At 43.6% G+C, this 27316-nt stretch overlaps 1 long non-coding RNA gene across 1 annotated transcript; it reads right to left on the reverse strand.

Annotated features, from left to right (window-relative positions):
- Window positions 1-1636: 1636 nt before the first annotated feature.
- Window positions 1637-24685, reverse strand: LOC140658062 (uncharacterized). Its single transcript, XR_012044580.1, has 4 exons — window positions 24393-24685; window positions 19806-20049; window positions 3089-3183; window positions 1637-2333 (listed from the first exon to the last, which is right to left on the reverse strand). It is a non-coding gene; the product is annotated as an uncharacterized lncRNA (long non-coding RNA).
- Between the last annotated feature and the right edge of the window lie 2631 nt (window positions 24686-27316).

Here is a 27316-nt window from a genome sequence, read left to right on the forward strand (position 1 = left end):
TTAGAGAACATTTTATATCAGATTAAATCACAAAGATACTTTTTCTGGCCTCACCACAAAACAAAGAAAGGATGTTGAGTTTCATGGTTAGCTGCAGGAGAGAAAATGTTAAAAAATGTCATTAATGTTTTTATTAGCCATAGGTTTAATAATCGAAAAGATTATTAGATCTCTTAACAACGCCATTTTTAAGTATCACATTTCAGAAGGTATGGGCTATGATTTTTGTACATCTCACTATAAGGAGCTCAGCCTGCCAACAAGAGAAACAGAAAAGTTGTGCTCAGAGGCATCTCTATTTTAACACAGAAGCTCAGCCAGCAGAACGTGCCACAGCGCAAGAGACTGGCTGGCCAGCTGAAGGGCAGTAAGTGACTACCTGAGGATGGCAAGTGCCCTTCATCTCATCCAGACGGCTTTGAATTCAATCCTAAATCAAAGCTGGGCTTCTGGTCCAAGCCAGTTGTCTGGGCTTCCTCTTTAGTCGAAGGAAAGAAAGAGGCACTGCTGGGTGGCAACTGAGCTCATTAATACCAGCCATCTGTCTTTGGCGGAGTGACACGTCTTGATCCCCGATGACTACAGAGGGAACCTTGATGAGCAGCTTAGACTGGAACTCAACCCTCCGACAGTCAACGCCAGGCGAGATGCATTATAACGAGCGGTACAACTGACGCATACATGTAAAGCCGCAGGACAACTCTGCCTATTTAGTCACGTGGGTCAGGTTTCAAAGATCCAGATAAGCACTTGAGATTTGACTCAAGCTTTATAAATATCCATTTCATATTTGAGTCAAATGTAGCTATAAACTGAAATGTGAGAACCTTACACATATATTAGAGAGGAGTGTTATGAAAATCGCTAGCTGAGCGGGCGAAACGAGGGGGTGCTTTACAGCGTTCCCTTGACGCAAGGGAGGCATGGAGCGAGCTTGCAGCTTGCATTTTGCCTACAGCCCTCTCCAAGAAAATGGGAGGATGGTTGTTCTCAGTCGTTCAGCTTTGGTGCAGGGTCTGTGCAAACTATAATTTGAAAGTAATTGTAGTAATTGCTGTAACTACAAAAGTTAACACACACAAGCTTAATTTTGTTCACATAAAGCTGTGCCAGTAATGGCACCATTCATCATTTTCTGTTAAAACAGTAACAGGTGTTAATCTCCACCCAGCAATGGGTGCAATGCGAGTGAGCAATAAGCAAAATGCCAAAAAAGAAAAATCGCCATCAAAGCTCTCCATCACAGAAAAACAATTTCTAGTAATATCTCTGTAATTGGACTCAACTGAAGAGTGAAAAATTATTTGACTTTTCAGTGACGGGGATTGTTAATGAACCAATTTTTCTCTTCCACCTTGATTAGCTTTCTGTAGGAAGATCCATTTTTGCTCTGTACAATGTAGTGGGGAGTAAGAGACAGCCAGCTGCTGTAATCTTGTCACTCCTCCCTCTTACAGCAAAGTAATCTTTTTTTTCTTTTTTCTTTTCTTGATAGGCTGCTGAACTATTACCAGGTTTTCAAACATAATGGAAAACAGCGCAGAGCAGAATTTAAATAGGACTTTAACAGCCATTTTGCTGTGTTTCTAGTTTTAACAGCAACCTTATAAGATTTTTAAATGCTCTGCACGTCCTGTCCTCCCAGGCACATATCCTGCGCTCCCAGGGCTCTGGATGCTACCTGTGGGATATCCTTGGCACTCTGTTGTTGGGTCTTCTGCCATACAATGCCAGAGCAAGAGGATAGCCAAAATCTCCTGAGTGTTTCGACTGCGTAAACTGGTTCATTCAGTGGCACTCAGTGCATCCACAGGGCTCATTTAAGCCTGCAGCAAAGCATTTCCCGTTAAGCGCACGCACGGTCGGACCGGTACACTGCAGCTAGCTCCTGCTACGGACTGCAGAGAGTTCAAAGGTAACGCCGGGTGCATCTGCACGCGTTTGCCTAAGTAACCGCGTGCATTTGTGCTGCCCAGTGCCCGCGTTTTTGTTACCAAAGGCATACTTCTAACCGGGCACAGCCAGGAGCCTTTTTCATGGAGAACGCCGCCCGGGATCCTGATCTTGCCTGTCCTATGGCACTCACTGCAGTAGCATCTGGGAAAGAACAAGTCAGGTGCATGCTCTGCCTCTTGCTCCAGCCGATGGGGGCACTTACAGCCCTGCCTGGAGAAGCTGAGCCAGGTGACCGCAAGCACGATACATGCTCGGTCAGCAAGGTGAGGTGAAGTGGTGGAAAGAGTTCTGTAGGTAGGAAGAAGCCTCAAGGTACAGCGGGTGACTCAGCTTTTGGGTAGCTTCATGCTTCTGAGCGAGAAGCTGGTCCTAGAGGACTTGGGGGAAAAAAAAGAGCCTGATAAGAAAGACCAAAACAATTTCTCATAAACAATTTGTCCTAAGCCAACCTCAAAGTACTTTACAATGGAAGACCTATCTTTCTCCCTTTTACAAAAGGAGACAATCAATCAGGCACAGAGAAAGTATATGAATATATGTATATAACATTGACTAAATTCTTCAAATTTGAAAAGAATTTCCTCCTAATATTGATGATGTGCTTTCTAAAGATGATCAGAAATCAGAACTTCCAACTCAATGGCTATTCTGGAATCAAAAATAAATTATTGCAAGGCATAAAAATGAGCTCAACCATTAATATTGACATGAGATTGAAAGCTGCAAAACACTGTAGCTTACAGGCACTGAAATATTCTATTTTGAATGTTCATCATCATTGTGTTATGTTACAATGGTAAACAGATACGATTAGTAATATGGTATAAAAATCAAATAAGATTAATGAAAATGATGAAACATTTCTTATTGTAACGCATTCTTATTAAAAAGAAATGAAATGAACAGTGTGGGTTTTTCTCCATTGACATTTTTGTTTATGCAAGCACATTTCTGCAAAATACTTAAACTGTGAAACGCTGATTTTTTTCATAGAAGAGCGTTCAGTTTAAACTTTGTCTTAAGTCTTGTGTGTGTTGATATTACATTGGGTGAGTTTTATGCTGTGGAATTACTGTCATGTCCCATGACATCAGCATAGACCATGTCATTAATTTAGGAGTTCACTGCTCACCCGCATGTTTAGCTTTCTGGGTTGAAGGGCTGGAGAAATGTATTCATGTTGCTAACATAGGAGGAATGGAGATGTAGGCTGTTGAAGCGTAAGTGCTGTTTGGAAAAGACGTGTTATTTACATTATACACAAAACTATCGGATATACAGAGATATGAATGAATGATTACATATACATCTGATAGAAATACACCACATTTAAATATTGCGTGCTGTATATGTGCCTGTCAAAATGAGATCTTGTAAGACAAAATTTTGGGTAACGATCGTACACAAATGCTCTAACCAAGCAGCGTGCTTTGAAGAACAGATTTTGCCCTTCGTGGCAAAGGAAGATGGCTGTTAACAGAGGAGCTATAATTTAACTGAAGCTGCTGAAGGACAAACTAAGACACATATTTGCCATCAACAACTTCAGTGTCCGAAGACACACGCAGTGACTTCAGCAAATGACTTAGGGATGCAAGATATCTAAGCATATAATTACATTTTCTTAATTCCCAAAATACAGACCGCTGGTGCACACAGCTCTCCTGGAGAATCAGGAAGGAATTGTGCGGACTTTGCAACTGCGGGATAAGAAAGCTGACATAGTCACAACGATGACATTCAAAAAAAATCACAGATATGGTAAATAGTCTGGGGAAAGACTGACGGAAAATTTAAAAAAGAAAAAAGAAAGTGCTGGGGTGGAAGCGCATTTTTGGAGCATAGGTGAGTTAATAAATAAGTCCAGTTCTCTCAATCTGTATTAATGCATAACTCCTAGTGAACCCTAGAGACTGTCTTCAACACACCTAGGGATACAATTTGCCATATGCACCTACTGACATACAAAACATATGTCCCGCGTGTTTCAAATACCAAGACTTCTGTGTATTGAGAAATGGAGCCGGTTTTAAAATATCAGCTAAAAACGCCCCCTGCATAGCGGTGCTTCTGGCGAGAAGCGATGCGGGGAGCAGCTGGCACGTCCCATCTTCACGCATGGGCTCCCCTTGATTTCGCTGGATTCGGGCTCAGCTGCACAGAGCACATGTATTTAGATAACGGATCTGCCTCATTTGAAATTTCAGGCTTTGAGAAAGACCAGCAGCCAAGCAGTGCGCCCGGAAACTTTAGCAGGAAATGAAACTTTTTGCAACACAGAGAAAAAAATGTGCATGGGTTATGTTTTTCATATGAATATAATTAGATATTGTAGCTATTCCTTCACCACCCTGGCTGATCCTTGCGAATTAATCAATGAGTGAAGGCTTTCCCAAGTGATCCTGTTTGTTTTGGTTTGTTGTTTTTTTTTTTTTAATTAATGTATTTATATTTAAAAAGAACTCTGAACTGTAAAATCAACCCCCATCTATCTTTAACCATAAATCTCATTTAAAACCTGTTATCAATACTGGAGATTTTAAAAGGAGAAGTAAAAAAGAGAGTTTCTTATTCTGTTTGAGAAAATCATTAAATGCAAAAAATGTAAATCACAGAGATGGCCTTAGTGCTGACAAACGGACAAAACCCAGGAAATTTAAATGTAAATTCCACATTCCTTGTCGAGAAAAGAAACCCAAAATAAAGATAAGAAGGGGTCATTGCTCATTTTTTCCCAATACCCTATTAATATAAACGCCCATTTGTGAGGTAGGGGAAGGGTGCATTTAGAGTGGTAGCATATTATGATATGCACTCAACTTTTAGCTTCAGAATTATTTTTAATAAAGGAGTTTTAAAATACATGTAATTTTAGCTGTTTATTTCATAATTTGCATATTTTTTCTTATGCCTTTCAACTGCTGAATTTATTCTGCCAATTATTTTTTTTTTTAATAATAGGTTTCTATGCACAGGTAGATTAAATAAAAGAAATTATGTGTGGGATGCGACCTCTCATTATACAAAATGTTTCTATCCCTCTGGCTTTAGAGATAACTTTCCAAACATAAATTGCTTCAGTAATTAGTTTTCCTGAATATATTACATACTATTGCATAAATTTGTGGGAAACATTTATTGTCTGAAACACAGAAAACATATACAGAGAGTCCTAGGATAAACAGAACTGTTTAGTCCAACTTAAAAAAAACCCCAACACTACAATCATTTTTTACAGTTATGAAGCTTTTTGACTTGCATATGTTTTGATGCTGTTCTTGTTTTGTATGGCTCTTTAAGTCATCTTTAAATTAAAAAGAATTAAACGTAAGTTGCATATTTCTTTATGCTGTTGTGGCTTAGCTTCTCAAATGGGGGACTCCTAAGTCAACAACTACAACAGTACTGACTGTCCTTTATGTGTCTTAGGACATAAATACGATTTTACTTCATTTCTCCTTTTACCATTTGCAGCTCTTCAGAGGACTTGAAACTCATAAAATTAACAATAAAATTCTCTGCATTCTACCCTGATTAATTTTCAAATGATTAATTATCAATTGCACATGCCCGAGACATGGAAGCCAATTTTTCTTTTTATTTTGATCATTGCACCATTGTTTTTGATTGAGTGGACTATTAAAACTCGAGCTCGAAGCAGCCACGTGCCACACGGCTGGGTGCGGCAGCAGGCGAGAGCGCGGCCGCCCGTGGGGCAGCAATGAGCTGCGGAGCCCCACGTGGAAACTCTGCTCTACCTCAGTGCTGCAAAACAGAAATCAATCAACTGAGACAGAATTACAGAGAATTTGGCGATACGAAGAAGGAGGCGGTCACTAGAGAACGAAATTTGGGATGGGAAATGGAGTAATATTGAGGACCCTTACTGAGCCTTTTGGAGTCAAATGATGACCCCACAGAAATCCAGGGTAACTCTTCCACAGCCTTGTGTGGGGCCTGGATTGCATCTTCCACAGCTGTGAATACCCCACAGCAAATATTTTTATCTGTGACGAGAGAAAAGAAAAAAACAATGCAAGTATTCCTAGCACACACAGCGAAAGGATTAATGGTATTGAATCCTTCAGAATATAATACAATCCCGTATTTTTATTTTTAAAAATAGTGCGATCATGTGTTGATATGTACAGCTAAGGCATTTCTTACCTTTTTTTTTTAATATTGCACGATGACATCAGCAAATAATGCATCACTTCTCAGGGATTTTGTGCAGAATCTTAGTGTTTACACTAACAATGTAATTTAAGAAAGTGTATTATGTAAATCCTTGAATCTCCTAGGGTCTAGGAAAGAAATGTAATGCTAATTTGATTTAGTAATTTGTTCTCTCTCCCCAGAAACACACAATTACTGCTTTTGAAAGACTTTTTTCTTTTTCCATCATGCTAGGACTAAATTGAAAGTTGAGTCGGCAGCAAAGCCCCGGCTGGGAACGTAGCAGACCTCTGCTACTCAGCCTGTTACCAGCCAGAACATACAGTGCTGGGAGATTTTTTTCTGAAAATGGCATGTTCATTATCTCTTTTTTTTCCTTACAAAAAATGGAAACAAAATAAGTCTTCTTGCAATTCTGTAATAATAATCTAACTGTGAAATGTGAGCTGAAAATAACGTGCCTCTCTGTGCGTCTAGAAGAGAGAGAGGGCTTGGAGCTGTGTGCGTGTCTGTTTGCAGGAGAGAAGGGGAAGGTTGTGTATGTGTGTGCCTGCACAGTAGTGTAGAAATAGTTCATCAAATGAGTGGTTTCCTGTCCTGATCTGTAGATTTTCTTTCTTCCGTGAAAGGAAGTGGAAATAATTGACCTGACTTCCATCAGCACATAAAAGAGATTGTCGGCAATTTGTTTTCTGCAGGGCTACTTAAATATATGGTGACGTAGCAAGCAGAAAAGATCACCCACAAATTCTGCAGCAATCACAAACACACGGTAGGCACACCCAGGGGACTGACACATTCCGTCATTTGCAAAGTATGACTTTCTTTTCTTTCTCTCTCCCCCTCTTCCTTCTTCTTTAAGGATACACGATGTCCCTCCAGGTTCTGCAGTCTGGGTTTGATTAAATAATTATAAACTTCAAGCAGCAGATCTATCATTTACATTCCTGAACATGCCAACATGTGCCTTTTGTGGGGATGCCAACCAATACCAAAGCTTCTCTCATTATTGCCATTGAAAATACAGTGGTTCAATGTTTGTGCTATTTCCTGGATTTTGGCGATATAATGTTGCCCAGCAATTTGCTGTCAGTGCCAACAACACTAAGGAACTTCATAATAAATCCTTTCTATATTTACTCAGTCCACCACTGTGTCACTGAAATTAGCATTTTACGATCTTATGCTCCAAAGCACCTATTTTCTCTCTTTTAACTCCATGCTATTATGAATCCTAACAGAAAATCCATCAAAGCATGGTTTGCTTCAGCTTTTCTGTGTAACGATTGCTGTCAGTCATGTTTGTTTTCTGAAAGGATGTGGAGCTTGTAGCTTCGTGGTAGACGATAGTCAAGATAAACCAAACTAACAAACAAGACAGAGTGTTTAATTTAGAGATGTTACAAAGAGATTGGCTTAAAATATCAGATGCCACCACTTCATGCAGGCTGAAGTACAGAAGACAAAATTTACAAACAGAGAAGGACACCACGGAGTAACAGGACCAGATCCTGCTCTGAGGTCCAGAGGGGCCAGATCCCCTCATCTGAGTGACAGAGAGTGAAGCGAGGGGGTTTCACTCCACCGAACGGAAACTCCGTGCTAACGGAAGGAAACAATCACCGGTGCAGGGGCTTTAGCAAAGGTCTGTTCTCAGGGATACTCCAGCCAACTCCTCACGGAAACTGTGGGACCACTGGGGCTCAAATACTGTTGTATCTGGGTAAGCCAGCCCTTTGCTTAAAATGGTGTGGAAGACAATAAAACAGTGCTTTTGGCATGGAAATCCTCAGAGGGGCACTCCTGTGAACCCTGAGTTTGGGGTCCTGTCCCGGTGGTCGATATGGGGACAAAGTCCACTCGTTTGTGGTCTTACCAACGGATGGTGACGCTGCGGGCTCTGCCCACCAGGAAAAGGAATAGGTATGGTCTGAGCAGGGGAGCAGCTGGTATTAAAAATATTGAGGGGAAAATGAGAAGCAAGGATTTTCTAGGAAAAGGAAGAACAAGTTTGATAGACAGGAGAGAGAGCAGAGGGGGAGAGGTTTTGCTTTTGCAGTGGGGAAAGTGAAAGCAATGCTTTCTGGAAAGAGGAGGATGACTGGAGAAGAGGAGGCTTGTGAAGAGACACACTGTGGGACCCACAGTAGTTTTATTTGTTGCTTGCTGAAATAAACGGAGGTTGGAATTTTTCGACTAATAGGAAGAGCACCATTGCTATCCTCTCATAACCCCCAAAAAGCTCAAAAGATTTTGCTGAATATTCTGGCATAGGGCAAGTCCACCAAAAAACCCTCATACCCCAGAACGGAGTATTTTGGAAACGTGCATGTGTGTGCGCGTGGAGTCACAAGGCTGGGAAGGAAACTGCTCTGTAATCTTAGCCCTCGTGGCAAAAGCAGCTCCCACAGCACTGTGTGATGTGGGTGCACGCAAGCTGGGTTACAAGCTTCCACAGACACAACCTATCGTTATGAAAATCTCACGGCAGAAGAGTGGCATTTAACCCGTCCTGCCATGCCCCCTTACAGCGGTAAGGACGCCACGGCTGCACCAGTGAGAGCGTCCGGGCCATTGCATAGACTCATGCGGAGAGGACGTGCTTTGTAAGATCCGTTTGAGCATTTTCATTAATCATAGGGCATTCTGAATAACAAGGATACTTGCAAGGAAAATAAGATATCGCATGGCAAAAAAGACTCTCCGATTTACAAAATAAAAATAAGGGTTATTTGGCTCAGCAGCTTACAGTGCCTACAGACCCCCCGTCTCTCGGTGCGAGCAGCAGGATACCAGCCACCAGAGGACACTCTTATTTCTCCAGGAAAACTGCTCTGGGCAGCACAGAAACAGGAACAGGCGACAAAGCCAAGAGGCTCGTAATGCTGAAAACCAACCTGATCTTCAGGTCAGACCACGAGCAATTTTGTAAACAACTTCCAGAGCACAATCTACATTTTGCTTTTCATGAGACAGGCTACAAAGCAGGATTTTCTGAGATTGGGTTGTACACCCTTGGACAAAGCCACCTATTAAGCTGTTTGCTTAAGCGTGATAATGAGACAGGCGCATTTGATTACACGGAGAAAATGTTTCGGCTGGTTGAATTGTTAGGGCAGTAACATGGCTTATTCTCTGTTATGGAGTTTTGCCGTATTCATGCAGCACTAGTGCTTTTCATAACTTTGTTTTAAGCCCCCACAGGTGATGGAAGGGTGTGGAAGACATTAATAAATACAGAAAACAAAAGTGTTCATGCAATGCTGCTTGCATAGATAGCTGGCTGTGTAGCTGTATATGTAGTGAGCTATAAGTCAAATGTCATACATGCGTTAGGGTGAAAACATGGGACCAGGTATACAAAAGTGTCCAGTCTATGCTTCTGCTGGGGCCTCTTCCCCGGTAGAGGCATTCAAATTTCCAGAAACTCTACGAACTCAGCATATAAAACAGTAAAATGAAATGAAAAAGAATCCAACAACAAAACCCACCCCATTTTTCTGTTTCTGATTTTTCTACTCTAGATGTCGTGTTCAAATTCTTTCCTGGTTTAAATCTGTTGAGTTCAGTGTGTCAGTGCTAGAGTTTGCATGGGAAGGCATTTCTGTTACCGTTATAAAACACATCAGTCTCTGGAACAGACATCTCTTCCGGCGTGACACGCTATTGCGGCTCTATTCTGCTCACAGAAGGATGCGTCGGCTCCCTCCTGTTGGCACTGAGGACACAGGTATGGAAAGGCGGAACGTGGGCTTGTACATCTGGTTAGAAGTAACGGGGTGAAGGGGCTGGCACGGCTTCCAGCTCATCAGAGCAACTCCACTGAACTAAGCCAGAAGCCTACACATTTTATGAGTTTAAACAGTAAGCAGAGACTGAGCCCTAATTCTCTAGACTTGTGGTGTGACCAGAAACCACCTCCTTTTCTGCTTCTGATTTTCCTCAGCAGCAAGGAAAACTGACCTACAAGAACAATATTTCACCAACAATTTCTTCTAAAAGTATTCTAATAAAAACATCCTGAAAGTAGCATTCAGCTACTTCCTTTTATAGGTTCTTTTTTGTTCTGAGATTTAAGATGGTGGTTTAAATCAGTGGTTTTAAGCTTAAATTAAAGAGCACAAGATAGAGTAAAAATTATTACTGAAAATAAAAAAAGTTTTGCCATCTAACTTATGATTAAATTACTAGCTCAATTAGTTACTGAAGACAGAGCAGTCCTTCCCTCCATTTGTCATTAAATGACAGGGAAAACATCTATTCCGTGCTTTTAAAACTCTGAACATAAGCAACTGGAAAAAAAACCACGTAGGTGACTTTTCACAGCCTCTGAGATACTGGGAAATACAGTAGGTATCAACATTTTAATTTATTTTGTCTGCTTCCATCTGTGCACACTGCACTGTTGGTTTGTTGCAATGCTTGATTTGTTATTTTATACCTCTATGTATGAAGGTCACTTACTCTACTTATGTTTTCACTTATGGGACCTCATTCGTTTCACAAACCACTACTGCTAGGATGATAGAAAAGTCTGTTGAAAGATATGAATCCCTGTGATACAAAGGTGGCAGTGATTATTCTCACACTGTGACCACTGGGAGGAAATTTCCCCGAGTTGATTTTGGACACTGCGCTCCTGGATTGACATCTTTGGTAGATTAGCAGCGATACAGGTTGCATTCTAGCAAAAGACCTTTGTTAACAGTGTGCAAATACACTTTTAAGTTATGGGATTTCTCTTTCCATCGCCTTTGACAATACTCAAGCATTCCTACGTACCTCTATGCCCAGCAAAGCACTTTAAGTGTGCTAAAAAAAGGAAGTGACAGCACCAAAAGACATTATCAAGAGCAAACACTGAAAGGAAGCAATGGCACCAATAGACATTATCTTCAGTCCGTTTCAGGCTTTGGGAATTTGATCTTTCTCACAGCATTCTCCACCACATAACACCCAGGTGCCGTGCTGTCACCACGTGCCCCTAGCTTAGTGCAGTGCAATCCTGATGCGGGGTCCACTCACACAGCTCCCTTATGCAACCCAAGGACGGCTGGGCAGAAGAGTGTTGCCTGTTTCCTAACTATAATCCCCTCATGTATCTATCTTCACTAACCTATCCATAATGCCAATTACTATATCCCTATTTTCCACTGCTACAGCCTCCTGAATCCCTGTGTTCACGCTGCCCTGCTGAACACGGTACGACTTTCTAGTCTGATTCTCCGAGTCTCTTCCTCCAAATTGCTCCTTTCGAAGCCTAATCTCTAGACAGGCTCTAAGAACTGAATTAGGCAACTGGTATTGTAAAAACTTAGTCATCCTCTTAGAACTGTCTGTATCTTACCTTGGACATTCATGGGCAGAAAATGACTCGTGACCATTTCCACTTACATCCCTGTCCTTAGCCATGTTAGTCAGCTCACAGCTGAAAGCGGAGCAGAGATGCATTTGAGGCCCTGAACTTTGCCTTTCCAGTTGTTCTCTTGAGCGCTTAGTGTTCCACTGATGCTTTTTAAAAAAGGGTTTAAAATAAACGCAAGATTAAACAGGACTCTTTTTTCTTAGTGTCAAGCAAGAGTCTGCTTGACGCTAGGAATTACTTCTGCCATGATCATCATTAAATAATATCGCTGCAAGCAAAAAATGACATTGTGCAAACCAAATAAAAACCAAACAAGCCCTATCAATCCCTTCGAGTTTCTCCCACAATGTTTTCTCCAAATTCATACACTCACGCTTCAAGAAAGTACTGTAAAAAATCTGGTTTGCCAGGTGGGTGGGGTCTTCACTGGCACTGTGCCAGGCCACGCTCACGGGACTCTGCCGGGCTTGCTGGTTTTTTATCAGGTAAAGAGAGGAAAAAGTATGTGGAAGGCGAGAGCAAAGGGCGTCCTACAAAATAATCCAACTCCTTTCCATCATTAACCTTCCTAAGAAAGACAACGGGATGTAAGAACAAGGCAGCAGTAAGTGAAACAGAGCACAAAGTACCAGCGATTAAAAACATCACATGCAAGAAGGTACGCCATCTCAGAGCTCTCTGAGGACTCAGTTCTCTGATGGATGCAGCACACAGTATCTGCGGGGGTAAGCAGAGAAAAAATACAAGTTATCTTGCAATTCACTGATTTACGGGAAAACATGTTTTACCACTTTGTGCCATATTTCCATTGATTTACCTGAAATATTAGTTTTATACCTTTATCTTTCAGCTATGCCAGGGAGTACCCCGGGACAGATTACAGATGTGTCACTGTGTAGCCTCGACCCTCTCTAAGGCACGCAGGGCTGCAATAAAGCGGTAGGTGTGGATTCCCTCACACGTGGCTCTGGAAAACGTTTTCTTCTGGAGCCACCTAACCCAGCGGAACAGCCTACTGCCTTCAAGTACTTGTGGTCACTTGGCTGTTAGCGCTTGCTGTACACTTTAACAAGGGCTTTCTAACCTGTTTCTGCCTGGTTGAGACACATTTCCAAAGACCTACTACATAAACTATTTCAATGGACCTGCCTTATTTTAGAAGAACTGTAGTACATTAGCTCTTGAAGTCCAGTCACCTGAGACTGCAGCAGTAAGTGTCTTGCACTGAAGAGCCTGGAGAGTATTTGTCCACACAGCCCATCCACCGTGGCCTGCAGTGGTTTCTCAAGACCCACTAGAAAACCCCAGAAGTAAGGCAAAAGACCAAAATTACAATGAACTTAATTAAGATAGCAAGCGATCAATGACATCACCAAAGACCTATCTCCCCATGACAGCAGAGCATTTATTAAATGCATATCCAGGATCTTTTCAGAAATGGCTCGCATACCATGTCATAGAAGAGTTATTTTTTAAACAAAGCACAGCTCCCAAATGCGCAGCCTTGCCAGCCTGGCACGGGGGGAAAAATTTCCCCCCAACTCCAAACGGGGAGGCTGGTTTATGCCCCAGCTGAAGGCACCAGCAGGTACTGGGGAGTCTCGTGTGCCTGACTCGCTCGCTGGCAGTGACCCCAGTACTACTGGGTACAGCCAGCAAACCCCAAAACAGTTCGGAGAAGCCACGTAGCTCACGACGACCCCCGCAGCTGACCGGCATAAGCACTGCTCGCCCGTGCCCTCGGAGGCCAGCGGAACGCAACGCAAGCACGTTTCAGCGAGAAGGAGCTGACAGCTGGCCCCGCACCGGCCCAGCTGATGAGGAGGAGGCACCGCTCTCCGACAGGCAGGCACGCGGGTAGGCAGGGCGGAAACACAGCGTGTTCCCATAATTTGGGATGACAGGGGAGACGTTGCAGGTTATTGCACCTAGCGCACGCTGGAGCTTTGTTTTGTCTAACTCGTGCGATATTCTGGGGCTCAGCGCTCTCGCCCCAAACTCTGCGAGGAAGCATGGGGGGAGAAGAAAAGGTAGCAAGAAGGAACAAAACCACTACTATACTCACACGGGCCCAACACAGAGACCAGGCCACATTTGGGACTGATTTAGAAAACTATTTGGCAGCGTCTGTGGAAAAATGGAAGATCAAATGACACCTTTCTCTAATCTAAGTAATTTCTACAACTTAAATGTGAAGCACCCCAATCAGCCACAGTGATAACCCTTCTGCTGTTGAGCTCATGTTGTCTCCGTTTGATGTTTACGCATGTGGTTGTACACATCCATATCTAATATTTGTCAGTTGGTAGGGCCTCAAAAATTTCACAGTGGGTATGAAAATCCTGTTCAGAAAATGTGAGCCTATAGCAATAGGTGGGCCATTTTAGTTACTTCTGGAGGTCCATTAGTGCTAGTCCATGGCACCACTCTCTCCCCATAAGCACCTGAAAAATAATCGGGTTAGAAAAAGGATATCAGACTTAACACCTGAGTTAGAGGTAAAGCATCGCTAAGCTCTTTGGTAGGACTGAAGAGAAGAATGTCAATGTAAGAGACACAGTTCCTTGAGACCATCCCTCAAAGACTGTTCCTTCACTCCTGTTGTGATGACCTCAGTGAGTGACTATTCTCAGAGACAATTGTTCTGGTACTGAAAGAACACAGGACAGAGAGGTATTACTGTCCCAGTACAGGACAGTGCTTTAGCCCATGTGTTTTTATTGGAGCTGGGAGAGTTTAAGAAAAGAGCCCTGTAACGTGCATGTCCCCCCTGGTGAGTTTATGCATGCTCTCACAGCTCTAATAAAAACATACGATGAAGGTAAATTAGGGCAGACGACTGCTTCTGTCAACACTGAGCAAACAGCATCTTTAAGGTTTATGTGTGACTTAGAATTCAAGAATGCAGACTTTGTTTTTCATTGATGGGCTTGTTAAAGAAAATACTTTGATAGTTCCAGAGGAAAAAAAAATTATATAGAAATGTGAAGAGATTAAAGCAAAGAAAGAACCTTGACATCAGACGGGAGCTTGTTTGATTAGGTCACCCTATAGACTAGAAATAATTAAAAATAAAGAAGACAGATGGAGGATGTCAGGTGCTTAAAACAACATCTCGAGTCTACCAGTGCTTGTGTTCGTGTGAGCCAAGACTGCAGGCTTCACAGATGTCAAACGTGTCTTTTGGCTGAGGATCTCAGGAGGATGAGGAGAGGCACCAGAATTTAGCATAAGCAAAATGAAGGTTGTGCAAGTGACAGCAGTGAAGAGCGTTTGTTGCTATTAACAGGCAGAGAAGGAGCTTTGCCGTCACCGTTCTGGGGCAGGCAGACAAGCTTGCCTCCAGCCTGGTTCCCTGTCTTTTGCTCCTCACCTGCTGCTGATTGCTCAGTCTGCCTTTGAATTCATGAAGTGGCTATTTGCCTTAAGGAGCAACTTGTTCGAGTCCCAGGGGAGCTGCTCCCTCCTGCCCGGTGGCTGCAGCGGCAATGCCAGCAGCCTGGCAGGTGGTGGCAGATCAAAAAGAAAAACTCCCACAGAGCTTCTGGGGATTTCCTCACTAATATGCTGATACATACATTAGTTGACTGACTGACACTGCCTAAATATTTGTCCTTTACTGCTATGTTTGGCCATGATTTTATAGCAACTTTGGTGGTTTGTGACTTAGCCCACTTTATGCACGAGCTCCTTTGACTTTTGCTTGCTGCCCATCTGCTAATCACCACGGCAGGATTAGGAGGGTTGACATCAGGCCATTTCACCTGAGTTTTCTCTTTCTCAGTGAGCAATGAATGAGTTTTCACCTCCCACCTAAGCGCTGCAGTCAATAATGGAACATTGATGGACTTTGACAGAAACTAAGGAAGTCTATGCGCATATATTTACCTTGCACAACACTATATATTAGTCCAGAAGCAGGAAGGAGTTCTCCGTGTCTGGACATCTCTCCAGAAGGTATGTGCACGTTTGCTAAATTCCTCCTGAACAGGGAAGCCTGGAAATGGCACAGATAAGCTACTGTTTCCCAGCCAGCACTAGGTTCAGCTGCAGCCAGAGCTGAGCGTTGCTCCATAAAAGACCAAGACAGACCAAGACCGTTAGAGGGAAACAAACCAGAAATACCCGTCTTTTCACTGTCGTCACTTGGAAGCTTGATGCTTAACCAGGAGAGACAAACAGGTAGCATGACTGTTCAGGTGATCCTGGAAATACACAGGATTATTTAAGTATCTTCCCCAGTCTCACATTATTTAGAACAGATACCACTTGTCCTACTATATAAAATGAAATAGGTAACTTCCTTTTTTTTGAAGTCCACTCAATAGGATCATGCATGGTATTTAAGTGCCGTGATAAGTACATATGGTTTAGGAATTCAATTATATTTAAGTTCTTCTCTAATAAAGCTAGAACAGCTGGCTGCCAGATCCTCGGAGTGCTTCAACTTTGTCAGGAGCATCCAGCATATTTTAAAACCATCTCTTGACCCTACAGAAGAGGTCAATGTTTCTTCTGGCAGCCCACTAGTTATTTTTTAAGTGTCTTGATTTTTTTCTGTGGCGTAATGCAATTTTACTCATTATCACTACAGATGTCAGACCAAGACTAGCAAGATTACAGCAGTAGCTGGAGCATATGGTTGAGTCATATGAATAATAATCATAAATCCTTTTTGACATTGGCCCATTATTACATCCTGATCATGTCCCCTTGGAATCTCTTGTTTGGTGTAATGTTTAAGTCATTATAAGGTATCTCTGGAGGTCTAGATTTATAGAGATCTCTATTGGAGAAACACAGTATTAGCAGTATGTTTATGCAAACATAAAACACATGAATGTTATATACCAATATGTCTACATGTAATGTTTACGGAGACATACAGGAGAAGCAATTAATGATTGGCAGTCACTCAAATAAATGTTTCTGATGACATCTTAAAAATCACAGTGTAAGTCAGGATGACAGAGACGTTGCCTGAACTGATGTTGTTAAAAAAAGAAAACAAAGTATATGCATATAAAGAAAAGTGAAAAGAGACAGTCTTTATAGTTTTAAATTGTAACATTTTTCTAGCTTTTACGTTTCATTTTGGGAGAAAGAAGGGTGGAACAAGCTGTGAAGGCAGCAATAAGAGTAAGGTTCTTCACCTGTCACTAAACAACATTTACTCTTTTCAAGAGGATTTTGCAATTAGAGGCTACCAACTTCTTGGCCATCTGCAGCAGGCAGTACTGATGGGGTCACAAAATCCCTGGGTATGAGAAGTCCAAATTATGGCGAGGTTTTGATCCAGATTTGAATACTGATGCTCACTCACTGTATCTATAACGACCTGACACAATATGCTAAATCAAAACCCTCAGGGTTTTAAAAAAACCCACTCAATCATAGTTACCAAACTCAAGTCACAGTAATGTGACAAATCCTGAGCAGCTTTCCCAGGGATGCATTTTTGTGGCAGGAGTCCATGCCACAACTACAGTGAAAGAGGCTCATTTAAGACTAGAGTTAGAGCAGCCTCCAGCAAACCCCCCTCAGATGTAACAAGGATACCCTAAAACTGAGCCTTTTGGATTAAGAAAGAAAGGCTCTCCGCTGAGATACCATGTAACGGGCAGTCCAAATATTTACAGGCTGAAAACAACACAAATATGTTAACTGACCATCATCGGCTAGCACCATTGACTAAAATGTGTTGAAAATTACTTCATTTTTGGTAAAGGACATTCCTCAATCATGGCAGATTTCTTTTTACCGATGCCCACCACCCAGCTGTCCCTTCTGTATTTGAAAGCCCACGTTAGCTGCGGATGGGTCTCACCCGATGTCTGGGACAGTACGCAGCCGTACCAGCCAGCACTTGGAGGTGCACCCTGTTTGTTCTCCCTTCCCTTCTGCCCCGCTCTTCTGCTGCTGCTCTGTTTTTAAAGGAGGGGAATGTGTACAGGAAATTTGTATTGTTCAAAAACTGTTCAGCTTCATTTTGCAGCGGCTCCCCCTTTTTTCAGTTAAGCCACTATGCTAAGCGTACCAGCAGGCAGCTGGAGCATTCATTTATTTCAGGCTGTGCCTCAAGCGCCCGTTACACCAAGTTTTCATGAAGAGAGACCAGCGGCTAAAACCTCGGCTGCCTCCCAGCACAGGCGTGTGCTGCCGGCGCTCAGCACCCGCTGCATCGGTCCTGGACAGCCCAGGGGGAAGGACTGCAGAAGCAGGTTTGATCTGTCCTGCAGATGAAGCCTGGTGAGATGGCAGCCTCGCCAGTGGGAGAGGTAGCCTACATCTTGGTTCGAAAGGGTTTTATTTGGAAAGGACCCTTTTTTGTTCCAAGTACAAAAGTGATAAACGGAATAAAATGAATCTGAACGCTAAAATATAATAAAAGTCAGTCTCCAGGCCTGACCAGCTGTCCTGACCTTAACTGGAAGATAAACCAACTTGGTGCAGCTGTGATCATTAAACACGCCAAGGCAAAGACCTGAATGCTTGAAATGATACAACATATTTGTGTTGAAAAAACCAGCCCTGCTCTTGAATTAAGTGCAAGAGTGTTGTGGGATTTTTTCCTTTCTTTTTTTTTCTTTTTAATGGAATACTTACTATTGGGAACGGATTCCGAAGAGTCAGCATGCTCCATTTTTGGTTCTTGCAAATAAGTGAAATATTTTGGTATTTGCCAATTAACAGGGCTTTTGAAACTGCCTCCTAGTTGAAGAAATGAAGCAGATTGCAATATACAGAAGTTATCCAAGAGGATACTTTAGACAGATGCACCAGAGATGACATCTCTCTTGTCATCAGTAAAAATGATACAGAGCATATTGCTAAGTTATTCAGCAATTTCCAAAGAATCCTCTTTAATGCACAATAAGAAACAGATCTTGGTTGTCTTTTCACGGATGTCAGACTTAAACAAAAACACAGAATGCACTTGCAACCATTGGTGTGAAAGGGTACTTTCAAGTACAGGCCTATTAACTGAAACATTCTGCTATAAGATATCAAAAGACTGCCTGTTTGCCACAAACTGTGCAAAGTTATACTCATTTTTCTTAGTGGCAGTAAGTGGTTTTAATGCAAGTAATGGAATTTAAAACCAGAAAGTCCTTATTACAATTCAGAGTGCCCTTTGTCCTTTGATAATGAACACCATATTAGTGTCTTGAAGAAAAACCAAAACCTTAAAACAGGCTATGTTGTTTCAGCATTTTGAACTAAGTGACCAAAACTTTACTACTGGAAGTTGATTGCATTTAATTGCATATAGACAAAAATCTAAAAACTAGTTCCAAACTCTCAGTCGTGCCAGAAAGAGGAATAAAATGAAGATGGACTAACATATTATAAATTAGAAAAATATGCCAGAAAGGGATAACCTTTGTAAAAAAAAGTCATGTGTGATATTTGGTATAAAGCAATCGTATTTGCTGTGCTGGAAAAAAGCAATAGGGAAAGGAAGGGAGGGAAAGGCAAGGCCAGGCAAAGCAGGGGCGTGCATTGCATGAAATGCATCCCAAGAGGCTCCTGGAACCAAATGTGTTGCAATTTTAATTACTCGTACCACAAAACTCACTTGGTTAAAAAATGAAAGTAAAATCTTGAACTTAAAAAAATATTTCAGCTACAAATGCAGAACAGGGAAATTCCATGTTTTGGCATGGGTAAAATTGCTTATCTTACTAAAACAGGACAGTATTTATTTATATAGTGTGTATAGTGTTTAAAAAAAATAAACCATTTGCATCTAAAATGTAATGTGAAGGTTTAAAGCATATTCCCCAAGTAAACAGGCTCTGTGATACAGAAAAAAAAAGAAGGGTAACAAATTGTCCTTCCCACCAAATCAATGAATAAAGAGTACTCCTTAGATCAGAAATTTCAGTTAAATTACATCTCTATTTGCAATTCATTTAGACCAGATATGCCTGGTCCTTCTCCATATATATATGGCTTATGAGATTTTAGTCAAATATTCCTTTGCCATAAACTCGCTTGATAAAATCTCAGAAGTTTGGACGGAGGTTTTTCAAGAAAAATATTCCCAAATGAACAAATTTTCACTGAATTTTTTTTTTAACCTCAGAATATTTTGAAATTTCATTTATAATCTCAATTTTTCAGGCAGAGATTTGTATAATGCTCTTTTCTTAATTTTTAGTTTCCGGTAAGTCAGCAGAAGTGTACAGAGCGTACAAACTACTGATACCTAACACGACACAAAGTAATTGCGATAGCTTGCTCCTCCTTAGCATGGACTGCAATACGTTGCACAGGGATCAAGAGTGAAAAGAAAGACACGAACCTGAATTCCACTAGTCTCTTCAGAAGTCTTTGGAGTACTTTTAAGGGTCCACAAAAGATGACAAAGTGGAGCAAACCCATTACCTGTTGCTGCATTTACCACTCTCTAACTTTTCCAGCACAGGCCTGTTGAGTTTCGGACCCTCATGCACCTCTCGGCACCGCCCTGCTCTGGACCGTACAGACACACCATGGAGTTCCTTCTGGCGTTGTTAAGTGCTGTCGGGGTGCTTAAGATGAACCCACTGCGGATGAAAAGAAGAGAAGACATTTTTAATCAGATGAGCACTTCTTCTCCTTAATTTAAAACGAACAGACCATACTGACTACTCTAATATCAGAATACTACCATTACTGACATATCACAAACTAGGAACAAAACTGGCTCGTAACAACAAATATGTTGCAGAATTATAAATACGTCCAAAGATTGAGAACACATTTCATAATTCTGGAACAAAAATGCTGGGGAAACATCTTTCTCCCAGAATTTTGATTTTGTATAAAGTTTCAGAAATGCTGTGTTTTTATTTCAGGTCAGAATGAGTTAACATTTGTTAAGAATTGGGCATTTTGAATACTAAGCCTTTTTTTTTAAATTGGAAACTGTGAATACTGATTAGCTTAAGAAATGGAAAATGTGAATAGTGACCAACTCAAACTAGTTTCAGATGAAAAGTCTGAGGTAGGATTATTCTTGAAAGTATATTCTCCTTTATTTTGTCTACTTCACTTATAAACCAGTCAAGCAAAAGGCTATTCAGTCCGTCTATTTCCAGATTATTGCAGTGCTGCATCATCTCACCAAATGGGAGAACTTCCCCTCACTTTATTTCTGACTGCTCTCCTGATCGAATTCATCCCCAAAACATCCATCTCCCACGAAGCTGTCTACCGAAGGCTGCAGAGGTGCACAGAGGCGTTGGGATGAAGCTGAACTCCCGCTGCAGCACACGAAGCCTCCTCACAGGGAGCGTTGCCACGGTCTGTGCCACTGTTTTCTAGAGGACTGACGTTGCTAAGGAGAAACAGAGTGATTTGGGGAACCACATTCCATCTAGTCGAGATGAAGGCTCATGTGAATGCTCCCCGGATCATATTTAAGTTTCCCCAAAGCCATACCCTGCTGCGGAGGATGACAGAGTTACGGGGAATAAATGTCACAGTTCCCTCAGGTTATCTGTGTGACAGTACCCTGCTTGACTGCCAGGAGTTAAATCAAAGGAGGCTGCTGAGGCAGAAACCTAATGAACACACACCAAAAAATAAAACAAGCAAGGACTTGGATGGTCCAAGGTAACAGGGGTCGGGCTGTGACCTGGGAAGTGGAAGCCCACCTGGTGCCCTGATGGGCTTTGCCCATCAAAGGGCATAAACTTTGCGTCAGAGCTGGATCGAAACCTCACACATTTCTGGCTCCAAGGGAGCAGAGCGGCAGCAGAGGTGCAAGCAAGGAGAAGCGCAGGCAGGAAGCGCAGGCAGGAGGTGCAGGCAGCAAGGCAGCCCTGCCCAGCCAAAGGCGACGGCGGGGGCCACCTGCCTGCGGCGGGGACCACCTGCCTGCGGCGGGGGCCGAGGTCAGGGCGAGCGCAGGAGAAAGGACTGCGCGCCCTGCAGGGCTCCCGCCCCGGCAGGCAGACACGGCTGCAGCTGGAGGACACTCTCCCCAAGCCACTTTAACCAGGTGCTACCACGGCTGCCAGAAGAAATAGTGCCTGGAGGTGAACCTTTTGCACAAACCTGAGGAGTACATTCTGGGTGACAATCTGGAAAAAACAGGCATAAGAGTAGGGAGCAATAAGCCAAGCTGTCGCATCAGCTATGACCCCAGCAGTGAGAAGAGAATTGGATGCAGCTTGCCATGTAATGCCGAAAGCTGTTATATATTTAACGAAATGATATTTACTGGAAGATAACATTCTTCTGCCATCATCTGGATTACTGAAAATAATGTGTAAGTCTCTGAAGATTTACAATTAAGTGATAAAGCAATGTTTTTCTATGAATTGAAGGGCGTCTTTGATTCTCCTAGCAATACGATGACTCCTTACCGTGATGAGACTTTTAAGTGCTCATATAATTTTCATTATTCTTCTTAATGGAGGATGTGTACAAGCTCTCTGAGAAGAGTGTAGTATGTATATGCAATGGACAATACCATTGCCTGTAGGAACCAATATTTCTGTAATAGCAGTTGAAATATTTATTGCTAATCAGCTATATATGGCTTTATACTAACTGGTATGTATGGCTTTACACTAACTTGAAAGACAAGCCAACTTCGTACAGACACCACTAAAGGTACGAGACCGCTTTCTTGTCATCAGCACAATGATATACAGCAAACTATTGAATAATTCAGCTAGAAATGCTCAGAGATCACCTTTACAAAATATGAAACAGAACCCCGAGTCTTTCTTTGATGTTAAGATTTTACAGAGCAACAATAATGCAATCTGGATGAAGAAGGACATTGCTTTGATAAAATATATGATATTCCGTCCTACATAACTTTTTGGCCATGTAACACTGCATTCTCTCTACAAGACGATTTCTTTTAGTACTATAGACACTTCAGAAGAGTAAAAATGTGATGTGTAATAAAGTTGTGACACACAGAAGAGTAGTAAAAGACTACTCTATATTTCCTGGCCCCAACCAACTGACAGGGTTAAAAAGGTTAATACCCTGACACAGGACACCAGCGGCTACTGTTATATGGGGAAATCTTTTATTTTTTATGTTACTTGTCATAAGAAAAGGCAAAGAATATCTTAAAGCTCTTTAAATCAAGCGAAGCATCCTCAAACAAACAACTCAAAAAAGATCCAAATCTAATGGAATTATTATTCATTTTTCTGTCTAGTTTAGAGCTCAGTGCTGGTAGAAAATAATCTTCTAAAAACACTACAAGATATTCTTGTACATTATACATGATGGTAACATGTTAGACTTCTGACTTTCTTTTTATGGAGTTTTAGATAGCGGATTCATTTTCATGCACACACTGTTTGAGGAATATGACTGCTTGCATGTTCACTTTTTTACTCTTTAATTAAAGAAAAAGTCGAAGAAATATTTTTAAAATTCTTAAGAAGCTCAGATTTCAATTAATAATAAACAATAAAAATAAGCACTTATTTATACTTATGGTCCTAACTTCCATTTAATTCCATAGGATTTAGGTGCATGAATAATTTCAAAAATCTTGAATGGACTTACATCTCCTTAAGCATAAAACCGCCAAATTATTTACACAGAAATGTGTACATTTTTTCTCTCTTTTTCTATTTTCTCTTTTTTTTTAGCATTCTGTAATATTAACTTTGCGTAAAGTTGGAAAGATGCTAGTTACGACGACTTGCTATTTGTATGGAATACTCAGTGAGCTTTTCCCTGGAAGTTATGAGCACTTGGCTGCAGAGACACGGCATTTACAAGGATTCCTTTTCAAAGAGAAATTCCACTGGTCTGGTAACGATACAGCCTTTATCTCAAAAAACCAGACTAAGCCTATTTATGCTTGAGGAAAAGACCTGCCTCTGTAAAAGAACGTTCGGTTTTTCTGTGTTCACATTTATAGGATCTCTTGCAAGATACTCTGGAATACATTATTGGAGCTGGAAATAGAGCCATCAGAGCTGAGCCTGCTTAACCCCTCCTCGCTGCAGAAACATCGTTTAGTATTAAATCCATCCACAGAACTCTAGAAAGGGCTTTTTTAATTATTTTTTTTAATCAGCCTTAGGCATCTGCATTATCTGAAGAAAAACATTTACATTTGGACAGTGTTTTATAGAAGGTATTTGTAACTTCTAATTCAGGCTTCTACTCACAAGGGAAAATCTTCCGCCTGATCCGCTAAGATGAGATGGACTTCTAATGCGTGTTCCTGCACCTATTTTATATTTAAGTGCAAGCCTTCATCTTATGGCTGAGGGGCTGCGGTGGGAGTAACAGCAGGCTCTATGAACGCGCAGGATGGCTCCGGGGCTGCGCGGTGTCTGTGCGTCTGCCAAGCGCGGCCGCCCCGCCACAGCCCTGCCACGGCACCGCCACGGCACCGCCACCGCCCTGCCACTGCGCTGCCACCGCCCTGCCACTGTGCTGCCACCACCCTGCCACGGCACCGTCACCGCCCTGCCACGGCCCTGCCACTGCGCTGCCACCACCCTGCCACCACCCTGCCACGGCACCGCCACCGCCCTGCCACGGCCCTGCCACCGCGCTGTCACCACCCTGCCACCGCCCTGCCACTGTGCTGCCACCACCCTGCCACGGCACCGTCACCGCCCTGCCACGGCCCTGCCACTGCGCTGCCACCACCCTGCCACGGCCCTGCCACCGCCCTGCCACTGCGCTGTCACCACCCTGCCACGGCACCACCACCGCCCTGCCACGGCCCTGCCACCACCCTGCCACGGCACCACCACCGCCCTGCCACGGCCCTGCCACGGCCCTGCCACCGCGCTGCCACCACCCTGCCACGGCCCTGCCACCGCGCTGGCACGGCACCGCCGCCGCAGCAAGGCCGCGCTCCTGTCAGGAGGATGAGAGCCTCCCCGGCCGACTGCTGTTCCTGAGCTACCTTCTCCAGTAAGCAAGCAGGGACCGCCAGTCAGTATTTCGGCCCCAGCGGGGTTTCCATGAGCGCCCGGGAGAAAGCCTCTAAGGAGCGGAATTGCCTCGAATCCAGTCCAGAGCTGCGGAGAAAGCGGCCCCGCCAGGAGCCGGGGCTGACTTGACCCGGACCCCCCAGCGCGTACGAACGCACCCAGCAGGGCTGGGCTCGGCCGCCCGCTCAGCGGCGGGGCACGCAGGAGCCCCCCGGCTCCCCGGCAGGAGCGAGCTGGGCCCCGGGAGGCCGCTGCGGGCCCGCGGGGGCCGGGCCGCGCCGCGCCGAGGCGGGCCCGGGCCCTGCCCGAGCGGCGGAGCGGGCGCAGCGCGGGTGCCGCAGCCCGGCCCCGCGGCGGGCGCGCTGAGCGCCGAGGGGGCAGCGGCGCCCGCGCAGGGCGCGTCCGTCCCGCCGCGGGGCCGGGGCCGCCCGGGCCGGCTGAGGGGGCTCCGCGCCCGGCCGCTCCGGGGCTGCCCGGCCCCTCCCGGGCTGCCCGGCCCCGCGGCGGGAGAGCCCCGGGCGCACCGCGCTCCCCGGTGGCCACGTCTGCCGCGTTCGAGTGCTCGGGGCCCGTGGCGGAGAGAACGCCCGGGCCGAACAAGCGACCGCGGCTAAGGGAGGCTGGGCAGTGCGGCGGTGCGGTATGGTGTGGTGTAAGTGTAGGCATTCCTAAGTGTGTAGTGTAAGTGTATGGTGTGTGGTGTACGTGTAGGCATTCGTAAGTGTATAGTGTAGGTGTATGGTGTGTGGTGTACGTGTATAGTGTAAGTGTAGGCATTCCTAAGTGTATAGTGTAAGTGTATGGTGTAGGCATTTGGAGGGGCACCTTCAGCACAGCTCGAGGTACTGAGATCCTGGGAGCAGCTTCTGTGTGACCGAGCTAGCTGTAGTGCAGCCCTCGGTAATGGTGCATAAACCAACCTGAAAAACATCAAGAACTGCTTAAACCTGAAACTGACACTCCCGCCAAGACAAATATTTGCTGGTATATGTAGCTACGTCGCTGCTCTGATTTTTTTTCTCATTTTTCTTTTTTTTCTATGCTGCATCTTTCTGTTTCTGCAGGTCACCCAGCTCTAAGGCCAGGTTCCATCCGATGAGTGGAGATGAACGAGCGGATGGGTAGGAAGGCATCTGTTGTGCTCTCCACCAGACACTTTGTTTCTTTTCTTGCTGTTGTTAGCATTTGCTCCTTTGCCTGTCTCTTGTCAATCTAATTTTAAAGTCACAGACAGCGTAAGTCTGAGGTTGAATGGTTTCAGTACGGAAAAATATGGATTTTTTTTTTTTAAGTCCACTTTTGATGAGTCATTCAAGAAAAATGCATTTCAAATAACAGGCTATTTTTATCAAATAGTATTTTGTCTGTTTTTACTAGATGCAATCAGCAAGGAATATAATGTACGTAAAGCACATTTCCTTAAATAAAAGCAGCAGTAAGTACTAACCAAAACTAGATCTAGCAAACAAATTACAAAACAATTACTCAAAGTTTCCTCCAGTACCATGAATTCATGGGGATTTTATTTCCCAGGTCAATACATTTTGCATCTCCTGGCTCTGACAGATGCTATTTTGTAAATATGTTGCGGATGTGAGAGGAAGCGGTGCTTCTGCAGCCTCGCAAGCACTGACCTGATCTGCGGGGAGAGGAGGATGACAATCCCCTCTCCCAAAGACAGATATTGGATGTTCCAGCTACCCGTTTTTGGCCCATCTCTTTAAATCTAAATGATCAAAATAGAGAAGAACTAGAGAAAAGGGGAGTGGGATACTCTAGGCCTGGTGGAAACGGCAAAAGCTTCTCCACTAGCAGAAGAGGAGATCTAAAAGTAGAAAACTGTAAAAAGGGTTAAAAAGCCAGATGCCCCGTGCTTACTGGAGTTTGGCACAGCAAAGCAGGAGTGATAGACAGAGCTCCTTTTAAAACTATTTTTCATTTGATAACAGTTAAAAAGAATCCTTGTAAATTTTGTAGTAACGTCTATTCAGGTGAAAATCCCTAGCTCGTTACCAATGCCTCTGGAATTAGCCACTGTCACAGCGAATTAGCAAGGGAAGGCGAGATGGTGACTTACCTCGGTGGTGCGGTGCACGCGACCCCACGCAGCACGCGGGAGCAGGACCGGCGCAAGGAGCTGCAGGGTTTGGAGACTAAGGAGCTGATTCCAGAAACCAATTTTTTACTATGTCGAAGTGACCTGCGTGTATGTATTTAACAGTCGGGGAAGCCAAAGCAAGCAAATTGAAGAGTTAATGGGAAGCCAGACATAAAGCGAGCAGCAATGTACCATTACAGCTATCCAGGCTCCCTGCAGATTATCGCCACACAGAGAAACTATGTCTTGTGGTTTCCTGACATGTTCTTTAGCGCACAGTCGGGCTCCAAACGACTGCAGCTGCGTGATGCCAAAAGCAAACCTTCGCAAATACACTGCGACCTCCAAAAGGCTGTCGGTGCCTAAGGAACCCATCGGCCTTGCACACACACACACTGGAAAACAACAGCCCTTGCACCATCTGCAGATCCAGAGGCTCCCTCGGGTTTCCATCACAGACTATCCCTCCCGAGGCTTCCTCAGCTTGAGAGTCCCGAGCCTCCGTAGGGGCTGGTGTGAGCCCAGCTCATCCTGCTTGCAGTGGAGGAGAAGAAAGATTGCACAGGTGATGCGTGCTTGCTTTCTTCTTTCTCCCGGTATTTCTGTCATCTTCAGCAACACTTCACACTGTTATATAATGGAGTGGGGAAGAATATTTTTACAATTTTTATCCCACCAGGAAGGTTTCATATTCATCTTCCTTGTTTTATAGACTAGTTGCAATGAACTACAGTGGAGGAAGATCTAATGGCAACATAACGTAGGAAGAGCCCTTGCCTTTCTAGCAGGTAGGGGCTA

Source organism: Ciconia boyciana, chromosome 11 (genome assembly GCF_034638445.1).
Source record: "Ciconia boyciana chromosome 11, ASM3463844v1, whole genome shotgun sequence".
Lineage (NCBI taxonomy): Eukaryota > Metazoa > Chordata > Aves > Ciconiiformes > Ciconiidae > Ciconia > Ciconia boyciana.